The sequence below is a fragment of the Protopterus annectens genome, chromosome 5.part1 (assembly GCF_019279795.1).
Source record: "Protopterus annectens isolate FY-2018-M chromosome 5.part1, PAN1.0, whole genome shotgun sequence".
NCBI lineage: Eukaryota > Metazoa > Chordata > Ceratodontiformes > Protopteridae > Protopterus > Protopterus annectens.
In genome coordinates, this window is record NC_056736.1 from 632,336,788 (window position 1) to 632,354,550 (window position 17,763).

Sequence of the window (17,763 nt, forward strand, 5' to 3'; positions counted from 1 at the left end):
AGGTGACATGTGCCTGACATACAAGGCCATGTCCAACCCGGAATTAATGGACATGCTCCACCTCAAAAAATCCAAATCCACCAAAACCACTAGAGCAAGTGACTTAAACCTTAGCACGGACATAAATAGGACGTGCTGGAGGGATAGATTTATCACTCAGAGACTCCCTATGCTGTGGAATAAAATCCCGGTCCATGTGAGGCAGAGCACCTCGCTGGCTCTGTTCAAGAGAAATCTTGACCTGTGGATGGGAGATTGTAGGTTTACCCCAGGAATCATCTCTGTGTCACTGCTGGACAGAGGCACAAAAAACTAATGGGCACAATATTTTTTCATATAAGGGGTGGCGTAAGCCACAAAAATTTGGGCTAGGCTTATAAATGCCTTAGGGCAGATAGCCTAGTATAAACCTATGAACCTATGAATTATGTAATGCCTCAACTTAAAACTGTAAAAGATGTGTTCAGTCTATGTAAATATGTTAAATCTTAAGCTTCAATGCTATGTTACTAGTTAATATTAAGTTTGGTACTATGTAAATTTGAATGCTTTTGTATACACCTTATATTTTGCTTAAAATTTAACTGTGGAGCTTTTCTCCCTAGGCCTCCACTAAAAATGGACATGTATCCAGTCAGACTTTCGTAGTCAACAAATGTAAAATAAATAAAATAAAATAATAATAGTTAGGGATCTGGGAACATATGTAGACAGTAATCTAGTGTTTGACCAATACGTAGCCAAGATAGTAAGAAAATCATTATTTCTTGCCCAACTCATAAGCAAAGGTATGGCATCCAGGTCCAAAAAAGTAATAGTACCACTCTACTCAGCCCTTATCAGACCCATTATCGAGTACAATGTCCCCTTTGGCATGTACCTACTCAGGCACTTCTAACAGTTGCAATGCCCTCAAAGGTTCCTTACCAGGAGAATCCAGGGTATGAATATCCTGTCCTACACAGATCGCCTTAAGGTCCTAACTCTGTACTTAGACTACTACAGGTTACTGAAAGGTCATCTATGCCTAGAGGGACCAATATGTGTCTTAAAGGATCCCCACGCTATGGGATAAGCTCCCTAGTTACTTGAAGCAGAGTTCAGCCCTGATGTTGCTCAAAAGAAACCTTGATCATTGGTTGGGTAATCTCAAATTCACCCCTGGCCTGGCCCCCATATCTCTGATGGGCAGAGGTTGACAGTAACTAAATTAACCCCCAACTAACATACCCCTCACACACATAACCCTTAGTTACCTCCTTACTAACATACCCCCACCACACCATATAGGCATCCAAGGAACTCTGAGACAAAAGTGGGTTGGGTTGCATGGCTAGGCTTATAAAGCCCCTGGTGGTTGTTAGCCTAGTATGAACCTATATGAAATGAAAATATCCCTGTTATTTGTAGGGTGCCTCCCTGTACTCCACTGTATTATGTGTGTGTGTGTGGGGGGGGGGGGGGCTGTGCCTCCTTCACATCCATGTTCCTATGTTGTTTTACCTTCAAGGTCACACAACTGCAGGAAAAGTTTATTACAGTTTTGTTTATACTGATCATGTATGTTGTGTTTGGTTTGGTTTTGCTGTCAGACCTAAAAAACTGCTGTCGTTCTCCAAACCTATTAAAGTAATACCTCTAACTTTAGATAAGCAAACTATTTTGTTTTTCTTTATGATACTTTTAATTGTACTAGTTACATTAAAGTATGTACCAATTATTATAGGTAGAAACAGGCAGACCAACTTACAGTTTGAATCACCCTTTGCGATATTCCCTGTAGAACCGCACACTTGACAGATGTCTTCTATGGTTAACATGTCAGTATGACTGCAGTCTGCAAGAGTGAATGCCCTTACAGGCATGTTTTTCATTCTTTCAACTGCTTTCTGTGCGAGATTGCAAAACAGTGGGGTTTGGGAATTTGTCTTTACCCCACTATTGTACAATCTCAGAGTTGGTATATATAATATATGCAGGGAGTGTGGGGGGTGTGCTTGCTTCCCTGCAAAAAATATTGTTTTTTACTCTTTTTTGTCCCATTCAATCTTTTTAGATTTGATCTAAAAAGACAGATTTTTTTGGTTTGATATTTTGTTCATTCAGTAAATGATTAGACATCAGTATATACACAATATATATGTATATCTATTTATATATATCATCATCATCATCAGCCCTCTTCTTCACATTTTCTACATGGGGTTGGGGTGTCGGGTTAACTGTCTCCATCTCTCTTGATTCAATGCCACACTCCTTCCTTCTTCGACACTCATGCCTGACTGTCACAGAGGTTCTCTCACACAATTTATTTTTTTTTTACATTTGTTAACCGGGAAGGTCCGACTGGACACAGGTCCATTTTCAGTGGATGCCCGGGGAGATAAGCTCCACAGTAAGTAAAATTTTACACAATATGTTAAAATACAGTATAAAGAGAATTTTCAAACAATATGTTAAAATACAGTATACAGCAAAAGACATAAGACATATATATATATATATATATATAAAATAGGAAAAAATAGTTACACAATCAGCATTATGAGAAGACCTAGACTGTAATATATATTACAGTAGATATATTAGGAAGTGCGGTATATAAGTGGAATAATTTGAGGCCTTATGTAATACATGGGCATAGCCACTTATTCTTTGTATGTTCTAAGTGAGTTTTTAAAGTGAGAAGAGGTAGGGTCAGAAATCAGAGCAGGAGGGAGATTATTCCTGGTTCTAGCTACGGAGTGGGACAACAGTGCTTTTCATGCAGTATTGTTAGCCCTAGAGATACAGAGGAGGGGTTTGTCAGAAGATCGGAGAGGACGATTTGTATTATAGTGGGTGAGAAGTTGGCCTAGTGCAGAGTTTTTTTCTGGATGTGTTACCACATTGCAGGCAATGACTAATTGGTGATAGGTTAGTAGCTGGGAAATTCCAGCCATTGCAGTTCCCTTAGAGCCTGGCAATGGTAGGCTCTAAAGGTGGAGTTGTTTGCAAACTTGGCGATTTTATTATAACAAGATTCGAGTCTGGCAAGGTCAAGTTTTCTAAGCTGGGTAAGAACTGGAGCAGCATACATTAGGGTAGACAAGAGGTGTGTATGGGCTAGGGAAATCTGTGCTTGTTTTGAGAGGGATTTCCTGTGCCTATATAGTGTTCCCATTTTGTTATGGACTTTTTTGATAGTTTGTGAACTGTGGATGTCGAAGTGTAGATTTTTATCAATTGCAATGCCTAGGAGTTTGGTATGGTCAGAGGGAGAAATAATAGTGCCATTTTTGGAGGAGATAGTGAAGGATAGAGGGGTGGAAATGATTTTGTTGGGGGGTGAAAAGTAGTAATTTGGTTTTATTAGGGTTTAGGATAAGTTGGGATCTGAGTGATCCAACTTTCCAGAGAGCTAAAGGATTCCTGGGTGAGTTGTAGGGTGGGAAGTGATGGAGCTGAACAGATAAGATTTGAATAGTCAGTGTATTGTATAAGTGAAGCATGCTGTGTGGTGGTATGGAGATTATTGGTAAATATGAAGAAAAGAAGTGGGCCTAATATGGACCCTTGTGGTGCACCTATGGTAGTTGGGAGTAAGGGGGATATTACACTTTGCCATTGGACAGACTGTTGCCTATTTGACAGATAGCTTTTAGACCAGGCTATAGCGGAAGGGGCAAAGGATAGGGATGTCAGGGTGTTTAGTAGCAAGGAATGTGAAACCATGTCAAATGCTTTGGAGAGGTCTAGAAATATTGCAGATAAAAAGTTATTATTATTTCTATGTTGATCAGATTGGTGAAAGAGCAGAGTGGTGGTTGTGCTATGGTGTTGTCGGAAGCCATGCTGTGTGGGGGAGAGGAGATGGTGTGAGTTTAGAATTGTGTTACCTGAGAATGTATACATTTCTCTAGTATTTTAGATAAGGGGGATAGAATGACAATAGGGTGATAATTTGAGTATTCGTAAGAGTTTCCGCCTTGATGTAGTGAAATAATGTATGATACCTTCCATAGCTGTGGGATATATGCTTCTTGTATGGAGCGATTGATAAGAATAGAAATAGGGTAGGATAAGGATTCAGCAGCTATTTTTAGGAAGTTGGCTGGTAGACTGTCAGTGGCAAGGGTGGTAGGTTTCAGCCTTAGGAGGTGTTTTTTAATTGTTGAAGTGGGAATGGGTGAGAGCATAAAGGATGGGATGTTGTCAAGGCATTTGGTTGGGTTATACGTAGGGCTGTTTTTGTATAGTTGGGAGGATAGTGTTAAGATGGATTCTGTGAAGTGGTGATTGAATTGGGAGGTAATGTCCTTGTTGTCATTCGTGGAGGTAGGAGTGGTAGTTTTGCCTGGTTTTAGGAGAGTTAATGGCATGCCAAAACCTTTGGGGATCTTTTGAATGTTTGTTTTGGATATTGAGGAAGTAATTTTGTCTACTGAGTTTAGTTTGTCTCTTGGCCTGTTTTCTAAGTTGTAGGTAACTTTGTTTGGCTAAGCTAGTATTGTATTTTTTCCAAATTTTCCAAGCCTTATCCCTTGACTTTAGAAGGGCTCTAGTTTCCCTAGTTAGCCATGGTGCATAGTTTGCCTTGGCTCTTATTTTCCTAATTGGTGCGAGTCCATCAAGGATATTGATGAGAATATTGCTGAAGTAGTCAATGGCTTGGTCTAGATTTAGGGGTAGTAGTGGTTTCCAGTTACTATGTTTTAGAATACTGTTTAGTTCTTGTATACTTAGTTTATGATCGCCTCTGACTTGTCTAAAAACAATGGGTTTGGCTATGTTGGTACGTTTCTGCAGGAGGAAGGTGGGGAGCTGGTTGCTAAGACCATCAGAAAGGCATCCTGTCTGATGGTTTTGTTTGGGGCAGTTAACTAGTGGCCAATTTAGAATAGACTGTGTTTTTTTGTCGATGCTAGTGGGTTCTTGGATAAGCTGGGTAAAACTGTAAAGATTAATATGGTTTGTGGGGTTGTTAGAGGTACAGGCTGACCAATCAGTGTTCAGGTCACCTAACAAGATGGTTTCTTGGGGGAGATTATCTGTGGCCCATTGTAACATTTCTTCAATGATGGGAGAATTATTACCTAAGTGAATATAACAGCAGAGAATGATGACAGTTTTAGTGTCATTTATGCTTAGGGTTAAACCTAAGGTTTCGGCATTTTGAAATTTAGGTATGGTGGTTTGTAGATGTTTGATGTTGATTGTATTTTTGTAGAGGATAGCAACTCCACCTCCCTTTTTGCCCACTCTATCCAGTCTTAGCATATTATATCCTGGTGGGAGAATTTCTTCATCTTGGGTACTAGGTTTTGGCCACATCTCGGTAATGGTTAGTATGTCAGTGGAGAAGTAAGCTATAAATGCTTGTAGGTCAAAAAGTTTGTTATAGATACTTTTGATGTTGTCATTCAGAATCAATAGGTCAGAGATTTGCCTAGCAGAGAGTAGAGAGTTTTGTGGTCCAGGGTTTGGGTGTATGTCTCTAGATACAAGTAGATTTTTAGTGATAAACAGTATGTGTTTGTGTACACTATGTCTATGTTGGATCTAAATGGTGTTTTTCTAGTGTAAGATGGTGTTATGTGAGACTTATGAATGTGTAGGATTACGCTGTCTTTAAATAATGTAGAAGAGATAGGAAAGAAAATGTGTGAGTGTATATTTTTTTTTAGAAAGTGCTATGTGGAATGATGCGTTTTCTAGTGATGTGTGTATATAATGATGTGATGTTTGTTAGGTATGTGAGGGTTAGGAAGAGAAATCCTAAGATTAATGGTATTTTGTGAGGGAGTAGTGGTTGGGTCTTAATGGTTTTGGGGTTCAAGTATGGGTGTGAGTGTGAATGCATGGCAAGTAGATACTACGTACCTGTTTAAGGTAGAAATTTGATAGGTGGTGTGTGTGTATAATAGGTCTTTGATTGGAGGAGGGTGTGGTCAGGTGATCTGGGTTAGAATAAATGTAGAGGTATTGGGGTGGGTAGAAAATGGGGGCAGGGTAAGGGAGCAGAGTGAGCCAAGTGTAGTGAGGCAAATGGAGCAGGTCTACACCAGTGCTCGAGACTGCAGAACCTATCTATATGGCTGGTTAGAACAGAACAGTAAATGGAAGATACCTCTGTAATTAAGCAGGGGTGGGAGGGAGTTGTGCAGGTTCCTCCTACCTTCTTCCTGTCTGATGGTCCCAAATCTTCTTCACCAGATTGTTTTCTTTTCTGCACATGTGTCTGAACCACTGTAATCTGTTCTCTTTGATCTTTTCTGCAATTTGAGCTACTTTGGCTTCTGCTTTTATGGCTTTATTTCTTCATCTATCCCACAGTGTGCACCCTACCACTCTTCTGAGGCACTTCATTTCCATCACCTCAAGCTTTCTCATCTGTTCTGCCTTTACTGCTTAGGGTTCTGTACTATATAGTAGTACTGGTCACACTACTGTTTTGTACATCTTACTTTTCAGTTTCTTTGGCATTCTTCTGTTATATACTACTCCTGAAATGCTATGCCAGTTGGATACAACCCCTCTGAGTCTAGCTTTGACCTTTTCATTCAGACATCCCTTCTCCTCAACCACCCCTCCCATATACTTGAAGCTGTTAGCCTATTCCACCATCTTACCTTCTATCTCATTTCTCATCTTCTTCTGATTTCCCTAGTTTCCTGACATTACCACTGTCTTATCTTTACTTAGTTTCATCCCATGTGCCTTCAGTTTTGCATTCAATTCCCCTATCCTTTGCTGAAGTTCTTGCTCAGAGTCTGCCTGTAATGCCACAAAATCTGCATACAGCAACTTTGTTGATCTGTCCCCTCCAGCCTGTTTGCTAATGTAGTCCATCACCAGTATGAACAGCAGTGGGCTCAGAGCTGAACTATGGTGCACGTCCACTCCCTCTGGGAACCCCTCTGTAAGACCAAACACTGTTTAAACTTGAGTAATTGGGTCCTTGTACATTTCTTGCACTAGTTCTACCAATGTTTCTGGGACACAAAACCACTGCAGTACTGCCCAAAATAGCTTTTTTTGGGACCTTGTCATATGCTTTCTAAAAGTCTAGGAATGCCCAGTTGAACTTTTTCCTCATCTCTAGCATCTTTGCAACTATCTGTTTTACTGCAAACATCGAGTCTGTTGTGTTACTTACTGATCTGAATCCAAACTGCTCATCTCCCATCTTACTTTCTACTACTCTGCATATCCATTTATCAATCACAGTCTCCAGAACTTTCCTGCAATGGACAGGAGTTTGATACTTCTGTACTGCCCACGGTTGTGGATGTCCCCTTTGTTCTTGTACTCTGGCACTAGTATGCTTATTCTCCAGTCATCTGGGATATGTCTTTCTCTCCACATTGCTATGAGTACTTTCAGGAGTCATTTTTCTCCTATCTCACTCAGCATCTTTATCATACCTGCTGTGACCTCATCTGAGCCTGCTGATTTCCCTGACTTCATTTTCCTTAGTGCCATTCTTACTTCTTCTAGGGTGGGCTCCTCTTCTTCTCTCATTAGAGGCTGTGTCTGGGGCAGTACAGCTTCTGTGGGGTTTTCTCTATTCAGAAGCTGCTGGAAGTACTCCTTCCTTCTGCCTTTGATGTCCTGTGGACTGGTGAGCAGATTACTGCCAGCATTCCTTATGAAGAGAGTCTGACTTTCTTATAAAAAGCCACCAAGCAAGTGTTGAAACACACTAGATTATAAAGCCAGCAAAAAAAATGCCACCAATCTTATATAGTTTATTCACACCGAATAACACTCTGGGGCCTCTGCACAGCCTTTCTGGAGTTACAAAATATGCCACACCATGCATCCATATATACACTCATATATTCACTTAAACACAATTAAACAATCATGTAATTAGTCAACCATCAATTAAAATAATCATATATACATTTTAAAGAAACACTCTCCAGTTACATTCACTATTTAGACCTGCTGGAGATAGTGCATTAAATTTTTAAATATATAAACTTTCTTTGTACAATAATTTATTTTTCATTAACACTTCATCTGTTTCTGAAATATGTTTCAAAATACAAGCTTTTAACAGTGAAAAGTCACTGCTATGATAAGTAAAAAAATGTAAAGCTATAGGGCTCATAGCATTATTGTTTTTTATGTCTCTAATATGTTCTTGCAACCGTAGCTTGAATATTCTTTTAGTCTCCCCTATATAATACAAATTACATGGGCAAGACAGAGCATACACCACTGATTTAGTTATACATGAAAAAGCAGAAGTGGAACAGAATTTTACACCATTTATTTTTTCAAAACATTTGGTAATGTTGGTGCAAACCGAACACCTTTCACAAAGGCGGTCTATATTATAACATCGAATGCTCAAAATTTCGAATGTTATAATATCGACCCATTTCAGTCGAACAATCATAACATTGAACACGCAGAACAGCTAATTTTTTCCCCAGGGAAAAAATTTGCTGTTCCAAGAAGCATATATACACACACATATACACGCACACACACACACATATACATGCACACACACAAGCACACCAAAACAACTGCAATCCACAAACATACACTTAAAATCCTACATCTTACCCTACACTAAACTATACATATACTACTATCTACTTACCTTAACCAAAACCCTAACCCTAAGGTCCATAACTCTCACGCACTCACCTCACCCACGCCCTAACCCTAACTCACTTAACCCGCCCCTAACCCTACAGTCTGTCACTATCGCACACTCACCTCACCCACGCCCTAACTCACTTAACCCACCCCTAACCCTAAAGTCTGTCACTACTGCACACTCACCTCACTCGCGCCCTAACCCTAAAGTCCCTAACTACCGCACACTCACCTTACCCCAGTCCGTTCGGTCACTTACCTTAACCCAGTCTGTAACCATCACACCACACTTACCTGAACCCAATCTGTAACCTCCGTTCGCTCACTTCCCTAAACCCGGTCTGTAACCATCGCACCACAGTGCTGTAAATAGGGAAGCCACAGAATGGACCACCGAAATCTTACCCTAGGTAAAATTTTGATGTTCCGAGGCTTTGCTATTGTCAGTTTTCGGTCTAAAGGGTTCAATATTATAACATTCGAAGTTTTAAAACTTCAATGTTATAATATAGACCCCACAAGGGAAGGTGCCACATTCATCAACCTGTAGGTTTAAATTTTCACCAGGTGAAACAAATCCATTGTGTACCACCATGTCTTTAATATTTCTACTTCTCTTAAAAGAGATATTTACAGTTCTATACAGATTTTTTTACCCCTTCCATATTAAATAGTGCCAAATAATATCTAATGACATCAATTATTTTCTCACTTAAAATATTATGTACAGTAACAAAATAAACTTTTCTACACTCTTGCACAGTATTAAATTCTCTATTATTATTTGTCTTATTTACTAAAGGCCTATTATGAAGTAAGCTGGTATCTATTATTTTACGAAGGGCATTTAAAATAACATTTTCATGATACCCCCTTTGCTTGACGTTAACACATGATGTTCGTCGTCTCCCATTGCTGCAGTCCTGACAAATGGGGTACTCCGCTGCCCACCATCGGCCCGAATACCAAAGGGCTAGATCTGGCGTCGGTCATGGGCGCCCGAGACTGACGTAGTGTCAGTACAAATGCGCATGACCGACGCCATAACCTCAGTCTTTCTTGCCGCATGGTCCTAAGCAGAAGCAGAATTTGCAAGTGCCGTTCGGCATTCTGGAATTGTCGGTTTTCGAGTTTCAGACCAGAGACCAAGTTGGGCTAAGTACCCCAATTGGGGACATTTTATTGTTTTTTTTTTCTTGCCTCAGTATTGACGGATGTCAGAAAAAGTTAATAACTGTATTTCTTGTGGGAAACAGATTCCTCATAGGGATTACCATTCACTCTGCATTCCTTGTTTAGGGCCTGAGCACGACGTTGTTGGGTGTCGCTTTTGTGCTACTTTTAATAAGCGTACTATTAAACGTCGGTTGGACTGTGCTAGGCTGGTGTTTGGTAAACGTTGTAATTACAACATGCCGTTGGATTCTCCGACGACTGGCTCTTCTAAGAAGCGCAAAGAAAAGTCTTTGCAGTCCAAACAGGATGAGGTGTCCACTCCGGACGTCGGTCCTGTAGAACCACTGGCTGCTTCAGTGGCTCTTTCTGACAGTGTACCAGAGTGTCAAGGGGAGCCTTTGTTACTACAGGGAGTGGCTTCTCCTGTGTTAGGCCAGGGTGAGGGTGCTCCTCTGTTGTCTGTGGCTCCCTCCCCCTCATAGGGTGGTTAAGCCTCCTCCTTCTCATGGCAAAGGCCATTCTAAGTCTAAGTCTGCCCCTGCGGGTGCTTTTCCCCAGGGTCCAGCTCCTAGGAAGCACATGTTAAAGATGGCTGAAGATTTGATTACTTTAATTAGGGGTTCCATGCCTCCCCCTGAGAAGAGGCCCAGGGTAGAGACAGAGTTGGAGGGTTTGGTTCAGTCTTCCAATGAGTCAGATTCCTCTGTGGAAGACCTTCAGGATTTCCCTCCCTATTCTGATTCGGAGGCTGAGGATGCTTCTCCCTCTGCGTCCCCTCCAGAAGATTTTTCTTTCTCTGAAACTTTGCATTCCATGAGGGAACATTTCAAATGGGAAGGCCAGAATTATTCTGATTCTCGTAAAAGGCTAAGAGAATTCTTGTTTTTGCCTCAGCACAGGCCCTTGGCTATTCCCCCTGTACTGGATGTTGTTCAGGATGTATTTTCTGAGGCTGCCCTTAACCCAGATTCTCCGCCTCCTGCCCCTGTTAAGCCAGATAGATACTACAGGGTTCCGGAAGCTCACAAATACTTGTTTAAGAGCCCTAGGGCTGATCCAGAAACTATTTCTCAAGGCCCCAAAGGTGTTAAGGCTTCTGTGGTTAAGAATCCAGTTCCTCTGGACAAGGATGCTAGGGCCCTGGATAGGTGGGGTAAAAAACTGTATACCTCTTCTACTTTGGCTATGAGGGCTTTAAATTGTCAGTTTCATATGCTCAGGTATCAGAATTATTTGTTAAGTCAATTGAAATGTAAAGTAGATGCTTTAGCTGAAGGTATTGACTGTAAGGAGCTTCAGGATTTAGTGCATGCTTCAGACCAGGTTGGTAAGCATTCTTTGCAGTGTGGTTTTGATGCTTTACAGGCTTCTTCCAGGGTGGCTGCTACTAGTTCTGTTGTTCGCAGGCATGCCTGGCTTAAAGATCAGTCCTTGTCAGAGCATGTTAAAGCTCGAATTATGGATGCTCCTTTGCAATCTGATGTTCTTTTTGGCCCTCCAGTGGAATTAGTTTTAAAAAAATGGAGGAAAAAGCTAAGTCTATGCAGACAGTTAAGGAAATTTTACAGGTTCAGCCCCCTAAGTTCAATAGGAATTGGCCTGCTAAGGGATGGTCTTTTCCCTCTTTGGATTTCCATTCTAGGGGCAGGCCGAGGCGTGGTAGAGGTAGGGCTTCCTTTCAGGGCCCTGTTACTTCTAGGTCTTTGAGTTCTTCTACCCCTTCTGCTGGGGAGGGCAGGGGTCAGTCCTTTCGGAAGCAGACCCAATGACCTGTGTCTTCAGCTGCCGGACTCTGCTTTGCTGGCAGCTCCTCTAGGTGGAAAACTGGGACTTTTCAAAAGGAATTGGCATTTGGTTACCCAAGACAAATGGGTGTTGGACATTATAACTCGAGGCTACAAATTTTATTTTCACACATTCCCGCCTTTCAAAGGTATGCCGGATGTGCCTCATCAGCAAAGACTGGAAGCACAGGCACAGATTTCTTCTCTGCTCCAGTTGGGAGCAATACAGGAAGTTCCTTCTGCGGAAAGGGGCACAGGGTTTTATTCCCGTCTTTTCTTAGTGCCAAAGAAGGGAAATACTTGGAGGCCCATTCTGGATTTATCCATTCTAAACACCTTTCTGGAAATTCCGAAATTCAAGATGTTAACACTGCAACAGCTGTAGGCTATGCTGGGCAGAGATCACTGGATGGTGACTTTGGATCTCAAGGAGGCCTATCTTCACATTCCTATCAGGCCCAGTTGCAAGAAATTCCTGAGGTTTCGGACTGGGAATTTGCATTATCAGTTCTCTGCATTGCCCTTTGGCTTATCTACTGCGCCCAGGGTATTCACAAAAGTCCTGGCTCCAGTAATAGCTTTTCTCAGACTAAAAGGAATTCAGATTTATCCTTATCTGGACGATTGTTTGATACTGGCTCAAGGCAAGCACGAACTACTTCGACATCTGCAGTATGTGATGACAGTTTTCAGATGCCTAGGGTATTCTGTGAACGAAATAAAGTCCAGTCTAGTACCCTCACAAGAGATGTGTTTTCTGGGTGTGAGACTGAATACAGCGACTCAGATGGCATTTCTTACCCCGGACAAACAAAGAAATCTTCACCAATACTTCCTACAGCTATCAGTAATGTCCAGGCTGACTGCAAGGACAGTCCTTCAAGCCTTGGGGTTCATGGCATCTTGCATTCTAGTACTTCCCAATGCCAAACTGCATATGAGGAAGTTACAATGGTATCTCAAAAGTGTTTGGACTCAACACAGCCACGATTTGGACACTGTCATTCGGATTCTTCCTTGCATTCAGAAAGAATTTGTGTGGTGGGCTCAGGAATGTGACCTAAACAAGGGACTCTCTGTGACCCAACCAGAGGCAAGTCAGATATTAACGACAGACGCCTCGGAGTCAGCCTGGGGTGCTCATTTCAAAGGAAAATGGATTCAAGACCTTTGGCCCCCGGAGTTGCTTCACTTGCATATCAATATGAAGGAGATGCTGGCAGTTCAATTTGCCTTAAAAGCATTCAAGGATCTACTTCAACCGGGACTGGTGTTGATTCGAACGGACAACACAACTGTCATGTGGTACATCAACAAGCAGGGGGGAACTCATTCTTACCCTCTTTGCAGACAAGCAATGCTGTTATGGGAAACTGCTTTGAATCTGCACATCACTCTTCGAGCACAGTTTCTGCCAGGGGTACAGAATTCGTTAGCGGATGTTCTGAGCAGGCAAATGGTGGATCCTCACGAATGGAAGTTAGATCCTCAGGTGTTTCGTCAGTTGACCATGGCTTGGGGAACTCCAGACATAGATCTGTTCGCTTCTCCTCTGAATTTCCAACTACCTCTGTTTTGCACAAGGCTGTTTCATCCGAAAGCCTGGAAAATAGATGCACTATCCTTCAGTTGGAGCAACCTTCACGTGTATGCCTTTCCTCCTCTGCCTCTTCTTCCAAAAGTCCTGTTGAAAGTCAGGAGGGACAAACCGTGCATGATCCTTATAGCACCGGATTGGCCTCGTCAGCATTGGTACCCTCTGTTGAGGAGCTTAATTCAGGGGGCCCCTTGGCCATTACCACGGATTCCTCACTTATTGTCTCAAGAAAACAATCATTTTCTCAATGTCAGGGTGCAATCCCTACACTTGACAGCCTGGCGCATTCAGTTTTAGAGAATGAGGGCCTTCAGCTCCCTCGACAAGTTTTGGATGTTCTTTTGGAAGCCAGGCGTCCTAGTACTCGAAAAGTTTATGCTGATAAATGGAAGAGATTTTTTCTTTGGAGTTCAGCTAAAGGCTTTGATGTCACATTGCCTGATTTGAATTGTACATTGCAATATTTGACTATGTTATTGAACAAGGGTTTGTCTTTCTCTTCTGTTAAAGTGCATGCTGCAGCTATTTCTGCTCACTATGATGGTGGCCCTCCTTTATTTTCACATCCATTGCTTAAACAGTTTCTTAGAGGGGCAAATAATATAAGACCCCCACGGAGGGCTCCTACTCCTACCTGGGATCTTAATTTTGTTTTGGAAAAGCTGACTCTGCCTCCTTTTGAACCTGCAGCTACGGCTGACTTGAAGTTGTTGTTTTGGAAGACTGCTTTTTTATTGGCTGTTACTTCTGCTAGAAGGGTATCTGAATTACAGGCTCTCATGGCAGTGGAACCTTTTCTGATTTTTCACCGGGACAGAGTTTCCTTGCGTACTAATCCTACTTTTCTGCCTAAAGTGATTTCTAATGTGGCATTGAACCAATCTATACATTTGCCTACTTTTTATGCTAACCCCCAAACTGAAGGGGAAAAAGTTTTGCATTCTTTGGATGTACATAGGCAGTTAATATATTATTTGTTCAGAACCAAAGAGTTCAGAAGTTCTCAACAGTTATTTGTTTCGTTTGCTGTGACTTCACGTGGAAAAGCTGTCTCGAAACAAACTCCAAGTGGATTGCCCATTGTATTGCTTTTTGTTATTCTCATCATGGAAAGGAGGTTCCAGTTGGGATCAGGCCTCATTCTACTAGGGCTACGGCCACATCTACTGCTTTTTTAAGAGGGGTAGCTACTAAAGACATTCTAGAGGCAGCTACCTGGAGTTCTGTACATACCTTTACAAAGCATTATCATTTGCCTCTTTATTCTAGGTCTAGGGCTGGGTTTGCCACTGCAGTCTTACAGGGCATGTCTGCAGCTCCTCCGGCTATTTAGTTGACCAACCTCCCTTTTTTTCCGTTGCTCTGGGATTCTACCCATTTGTCAGGACTGCAGCAATGGGAGACGATGAACATAGTACAGTTTTGTACCTACCATAAATGTAGATGTTCGAGGATCTCCATTGCTGCAGTCCAATTTTCCCTCCCTCCTTCCCCCTTTTTCTTTTTAGATTGGGGTTTTTGGGTGGTGTTTTTTTTTTGCATTCTGACGTCTGAGGCAAGAAAGACTGAGGTTATGGCATCGGTCATGCGCATTTGTACTGACACTACGTCAGTCTCGGGCGCCCATGACCGACGCCAGATCTAGCCCTTTGGTATTCGGGCCGATGGTGGGCAGCGGAGTACCCCATTTGTCAGGACTGCAGCAATGGAGATCCTCGAACATCTACATTTATGGTAGGTACAAAATGTACTTTTTTATTATTTCCTTTTCTAGGCCCATTTCATCATTACATAGCCTGCTAATGCTCAATAATTCATTATAAGGTGGTGCCGTCAAGTGGATGGCAACTACTACTATCCAAAATATTATAGCCTCCAGTACCTTTTCTGTGTATATTAGTTACTATATTATTATTCCTTATAGTCAAAGTGACATCTAGATAGTTAACTTTTTCCTATCTGTAAGACATAAAATTTTATCTGAAAACGATTTGCATCTAAATAATTTATAAACTGGGGAGCTATTTCAGCACCCCCCCTTAGATAAAAAAATCAAATCATCTATATATCTACAATATAAAATGACATAACTATTAAAAAAATTCAATCTATAAAAAACTCAACTTCAAAAAGGCCCATGAACAGGTTAGCATACATTGGTGCAAAAGATGCACCCATGGCAGTACCTTGTACCTGATGGTAAATGAGCTTGTTAAACAGAAAAATTATTCATCAAACAAAAATATAATAATTCCATCACATAATTACTAATAGGTATATCACCTAGAAAAAATCCAACAGCTTCTATATCTAATCATGGGTAATACTTGTATAGAGACTTTTTAAATCTATAACTATCCAGCAATATTCTTCATCACATTTAAAATTCTTTATTTTATCCAGAAAATGGAAAGTGTCTTTAATATAAGAATTTAACTTAACTATATAGTTCAAAAGATAGAAATGTAAGAAAATTCCCATAATACAGAGAAAATAATTCTGTGCTGCTACTATGGGTCTACCGGGGGGGGAGGGGGTGCTCACATTTGTATGCGTCTTTGGCAGACAATAGAACTTAGCCATTGAGCTTCCTTCTACATTAAATTTATTTAGGGCATCTTTTCTTGTAAAATAGCCCAGTCTTAGGCCTTTAGCTATTAATTCTTTAAAATTCATTATAGCTTGATAAAAACATTAATATTTACTGTCCTATATACTTGGCCATCAGATAAATGGTCCATACGCATTTTCAGGTATTGTTTCCAGTGCATAACAACAAATTTTCTATTTTATCTGAGGGTTTTATAATTATGTCTGATCGTTTACATAAATTTAATAAAGACAACCATTCATTCTAACTCATATTATACAAAATGCCTTTCTTCTCAGAAGAAAAATCTTTCAGAACTTTCTCTAATGCAAAATTAAGCATCTTAGAAAATTGCAAAATCACCTGGTTGTTAAATGCAGGTATAAAAGTACTAGTGTATAAGTAACCATTTCAGTATTTAAAGTGCAATATGCATTAACGTTTTCAGCTGTTTCAAATGAAGAATCACAAGAGAAGAAATCCAGCAACTCATCTTCACTTGCAGATACACTGTCTTCATTAACTGACATACTTTCACCATTACATTCAAAGTAATTAATCAAGTGCAGCTTTCTTAACTTAAACACTTCTGCTTTAATTAAATGTGCTCTAGGTAGAGCTGTTGGTATGAACTTTAAACCATACTTCAAAACAGATATTTCAGTCTCACTTAAATTAACCCCAGATAAATTCACAATACAGTTATTAAAATCACATCTTTTCATACTGCTAACTACTGTGCAAACATGTCTAAAATCAATATTTAGTCCTTTAATTTTGTTGTTTGAACTGTTGAAATTCTCTGTTACTTTCATACCATTGTTTAAAGGTGTTTTGTTGATTGTAGCCATTCTGCTGTCTTCCCTGTTGTTTCCCTTGGCCCCGAAACCTATTATTGATGTAATTAGGTTGTTGTGGAGCAGGCAAAGGTGGACAGTCTATATTTTCATTATCAGAGCCTGCAGAAGTATGAGTTCCATCTGTAGAGGCAAAGAAGACATTTTGAGGTTTCTTAGATCTTCCACTCCCAGAAGCATTTTTAAAGCCTCTGGTACCATTCTGATTGGCTACCTTCTTAAAAGCCAAACCAGACTCATAGTCTCTAATGTCTCTTTGTAATTTATTGATTTTGCATTGTATAATTTCAATAAAGTTTTCCTCTAAGTTGATATTTAAAGAACATAACCATCATTCAAACTTAGAACCACCCAGATAATTCATCACAAGCAGCTGCAATTTCAGCCTTCACTTTAAGCTGTTTTGAAGTGTCACGTTCTATCAGTATATGCAGCCATTCCCATACACACCTATGGGAGGCAGCAATTCATCTTTTCTCAAAGTCTAGTTCAGTTACATCAGAGGTATCAAAGGCAGCAGAAGGATTCTTTACAAAACGTAACCCCCTAGGGGTAATGTCTATATCCACATATCTCTGCAAACCTAGAATATTATAATGTAAATTATTTTCTCTAAACAGCAGCCATTCAAGTGACTCTAAGTTAGTATGGCCAGCTGTTGACAAATGTATTGTATTAGCCTTACCCACTTCATTAAAAGGGTTTATTGATCTGGCTGGGTCTGACTTTCTTCTTTATCTTTCTGTCTTTGTCTTGCAACCTGATAGAGTGTCTTTGCGCCACCTACTGAGTCACTTTCCAGAAGTTGGTAGAATGCATCCGATGCCCTTTTCTTTGGTATTGTAACTCCTTTCTTAGCTTCTTTGTTAGCCAACCAGTATTCCTTCCTAGCCTGTTCCATGTTTCTGTCTCACCTTTTCCCGCATTCCTTCTTTCTTATGATGACTTCCTGGACTTCTGCTTTCTGCCACCAATTTTCCTTCTGTACCTTATTTCCATACCTGGCTCGGCCACATATCTTTTCTGTAGTCCTAACACATGCTGTTTTGAGGTGCTGCCATTCTTCAACTCCACCTATTTCCGCTTCTTCTTGGGGTGCTAGAGCCCTGAGTAATTGCTGGGATCCAGATCCAGTGCTCGTCAACAATCAACCTCCCATCT

The 17,763-nt window shown here is 40.8% G+C and overlaps 1 protein-coding gene across 1 annotated transcript in view; it reads right to left on the minus strand.

Annotated features, from left to right (window-relative positions):
- Positions 1-16,738, minus strand: part of USPL1 (ubiquitin specific peptidase like 1) — a 1,186,769-nt gene extending 1,170,031 nt beyond the window's left edge. Inside the window, exon 1 of the mRNA XM_044073246.1 lies at positions 16,563-16,738. The gene's annotated coding sequence lies outside the window, so the exon portion shown is untranslated. The remainder of the gene's footprint in view (positions 1-16,562) is intronic.
- Between the last annotated feature and the right edge of the window lie 1,025 nt (positions 16,739-17,763).